Genomic DNA, 4,039 nt, shown 5'->3' on the forward strand with positions numbered 1-4,039 from the left:
ACAGGGAGATCAGCTTGGTGCTTTGTGACCACCTAGAGGGGTGGGATAGGGAGGGTGGGCGGGAGACACAAGAGGGAGGAGATATGGAGGTATATGTATATGTATAGCTGATTCACTTTGTTATAAAGCAGAAACTAACACACTATTGTAAAGCAATTATACTCCAATAAAGATGTTAAAAAAATTTTTTTTAAAAAAGAGAACATTCACCATTTCTAACAATTGCTTTCCCACTGCTGCCCTCTCCCTGGCTCTATTTCTCACCCACCCCAACTCCTCCTAGCATGCTACATGACATGCATAGTTATCTAGCATGTAGAGGATATTCACTAAATATTTGTTGAATAAATGATGTTTATGTTAATCATGAGGATGGGAGGATATTCAGCTAAGCATGGGCATGGGTGTAGGTAGTTCTATAAGTCATTGTATATTTAATACTCAACACCAGGCCTTTTGTTGATGTCTTTCTATTCATTCTGATTGTCTGAAGCTCATTCTCTAACCTATTTCTCAGGAAAGGCACATGAGAACATTCCCTAATAGCAGTTTCTTTGTGCCCTTTATACGTGAGTCAGTTTTGCTCTAAAACAGGTATTTCAAACTTTAACATCTCAAACTTCTCAAAACCCTGATCATTCTCTTCTATTTTCTCGTTGGCAATAGCGAACCTCACCTCCTACATTATAGAGGAAATAGAAGCCCCATTTCTTACTATAAAACATATAGGACTACTTTCCTCCTTCCTGTCATTACAACAGAGAGCCTATCTTTATTGCTCTTTAAAGTTAATTCCTCTTCTCATTTAGATTCCATTCCCTCCTTTTTAAGGAACATTACACTGTCAATTATAGTTTTTTTGTTCACGTATATTTAAACTCTCTCTCTTGATTAGACCCTTCTCATCAAGTTTTAAATACATTCCAGTCATTCCCATTTTTTAAAAAAAGTCACTCAATCCCACATCCCCCTCCAACTATCATCTTATTATCTCCTTCCCTTTATGGACACACTTTATGAACGTGTGATTTGTACGTGCTATGTAGCTGCAGTGGTTGCCTTCTCAATATCCATCTCCCATTCTTCCACAGAAGCTGATTCTTTTAGAGCAGCAATGGGTCGAGCTAAAGAGTTACATTTCCTAGCCTCCCTTGCAGCTAGGAGTGGCCACATGACACAACTCTGACATACAACGTGTAAGCTGAAGTCAGCTGAGGATTTATAGAAAATGTTTGCTTTCCTGGTATAGACACCAGATCTTTCCCCTTGATGTTTCTTTCTTCCTTCTGTCTGTAGCACTGGCTTGAGAGTGAGCAGCCATCTTGTATTCACAGTGGGAAAAAAAAGCCCATATTGAGGATGACAGAGCAGAAAGAAGGGTTCTAGGATATTGATGACATCATGGAGCACTGCACCAGCCTGAATGTCACCCTTTGTCATTTTTGTTATGTGAGAAAAATAACTCTATTTAGTTAAGCTACTGTCATCAGGTTCCATTACATGTGACCAAATGTGATTCCTAAACTATAACCTTGCTCCCTATGTTTCCTCACCTTTGACTCATTCTCAAACCATTCCATTCTGGCTTCTGGCCCATCATTCCACTGGACTCACCAATGACCTGCATGTTGTGAAATCCAGGGGACACTTTCAGTTCTCATGTTACTTAACCTTCCAGCAGCATTTGACTCTGTGACTTCCTTTTTGAAACAGTCTTCCCATGGCTTCTATGGGTTTGCTCCTTCACCTCCAGCTGCCTCCTCTCTGTCTCCTTCATGGGTTAATCTTCCTCTTCTAGCCAAACTTACCATCTTTCAGCCTCTACGACATACCACGGCCTCAGCAACATGCCTTTCCCTCTTTCTGGAATGCTCTGCCCTCCCTCCTTTTGCCAGCTAACTCTTCCTCACCCTTCAGTTCTCCATCCTTTTTTTTTTTTTTAAGGTTTAATTTTATTTATTTTTCGCTGCATTGGGTCTTCATTGCTGCGCACAGGCTTTCTCTAGTGGTGGCAAGTGGGGGCTACTCTTTGTTGCGATGCGCGGGCTTCTCCTTGCGGTGGCTTCTCTTGTTGTGGTGCACGGACTCTAGGTGCGAGGGCTTCTCTTGTTGCAGAGCACGGGCTCAGTAGTTGTGGCTCACGGGCTCTAGAGCACAGGCTCAGTAGTTGTGGCGCATGGGCTTAGTTGCTCTGTGGCATGTGAGATCTTCCCAGACCAGGGATCGAACCCATGTTCCCTGTATTGGCAGGTGGATTCCTATCCACTGTGCCACCAGGGAAGTCCCTCCATCCATTCTTCACTTCCTCCTTGTGAGGTCAAATTTCCCTTATTCTATATCCCTTCATAGGTCTTACATAGTTAAAACTTTACCATCTTTAGTGTAACTCTTTAAGTTGCCCCTCCCCTCAGAATATAGGCTCCATGAAGGCAGGAACCAGTCTATTTTTGCTCATCATTATATCTCCAGAACCCAGAATATTCCCCCAACACATAATATGTGCTAAAGAATTAGTTCTTGGAGTAAAAGGATGAATGTATAATTATACAGTGATATTTTATTGTCTGTCTTCTTCCAGCTCAATGAGAGAAGGAAACATATCTGTTTTATTCACAACCATATATGTGGTACCTAACACATACTGCATGGCACATAGAAGAAAACATAATAAATTAATTTTTTTAAGGAATAAAAGAATAAATGAATGAGTACGGTTCCAAGGCAGACATTCTAGTAGTTCTACAAGTAGCATGTCAGTGTTTGGGATTTTTTTTTTTTTAAACTATCTTTTGATAAAGTTTCTGGTTATAATAGAGCACTAAATACCTTTATTGTCTCCAGAGAACAGTCTTTTGGAAAATATTACTTACTAGCTTGTTCTCCTTACAATATGTCATGTCTGAAATAGGCTGTCTATAAAGATCTTGAATCTATATACACTTCTCCCCCCTTTTCGTTGCTGTCACTCTCATCAAAGTCATTATCATATTTCCCCTGGACTAAATTGGGCCACACACTTTTCCTTAAGCATTATTTATTAAACTGTATATAAACTTGGATAGTCCAGAGTTTTTATTGTATCTCAGGGCCAAGTATCATATCTGTTTATGTTACCTACAAAGAAAGGTAGGCAAGTATAATATTTTTACTACCAAAAAAAGCATAAATAATATTTTATTTTGTTGTGGGAGAGGATTATTTCCGTTCTTCATTCTACAAAATATTTCCTTTACTTAAGGAAAATAAGTATTTTTTAAACTAGCAACAAATCTTTGTTTTCAAATGACCAAACTGAAAGCATTCAGTTTAAAAAAAAACAAAAACAGCCAAAGACCTTTTAAGTCCCCCTACCTCCCTGCCCCATGAATTCTTAGCCTTTGAGGTACCTGAGATGCTCAAGGAGATTGACAAGAAGAGGCAATTATGCAACTGTGACAGCCCTGAGAATGCGCCCAGTCTTGTAGTCAGCATATCTGGATCCTGCCCTTCCTCCAAGGCAAAGCTCCTGTCTTTCTTCCTCAACAAACCTTCCCTTCACCCACTCATAGCTGTGAATCTCAACTTATTATATATGTCTAAATAAACATATGTGTATATGTATCCTTTCCTCTCCAATCAGCCTGGGAAGGATGGAACATGTATCTTACACATTGTTGTATCCTCAGAACTTAGTGCAAAATCTTGTAGGTATAATGTTTTTCTGCTGCTGCTGTTTATTAGTATTATTTTTGCTAATAAGATTTACCAAGCACTTGCTATTGTGCCAGGCACTGTGTTATGCTCAGTAGAGGCTATTATTGTTCCCTTTTAACCAATGACAGTTTAAGTAACTTGCACAAGTCTCATACTAGTGAGCAGTGGATCCAGGACTCAAACCCAGCTTATCAGATTCCAGAGCTTGTGCTTTTCACCACTAGGATACCTTGTCCCTCATGAATATTCATAGGTGCCAAACTCTAACAAGCCTGCATTTGCTCCTGCCTAATGTTGAGAGGGTACCAGGTGAGCAGCTTTGCTTGTAACTACTCAGAGGCACTTC

This window comes from Phocoena phocoena, chromosome 14, assembly GCF_963924675.1.
Source record: "Phocoena phocoena chromosome 14, mPhoPho1.1, whole genome shotgun sequence".
NCBI lineage: Eukaryota > Metazoa > Chordata > Mammalia > Artiodactyla > Phocoenidae > Phocoena > Phocoena phocoena.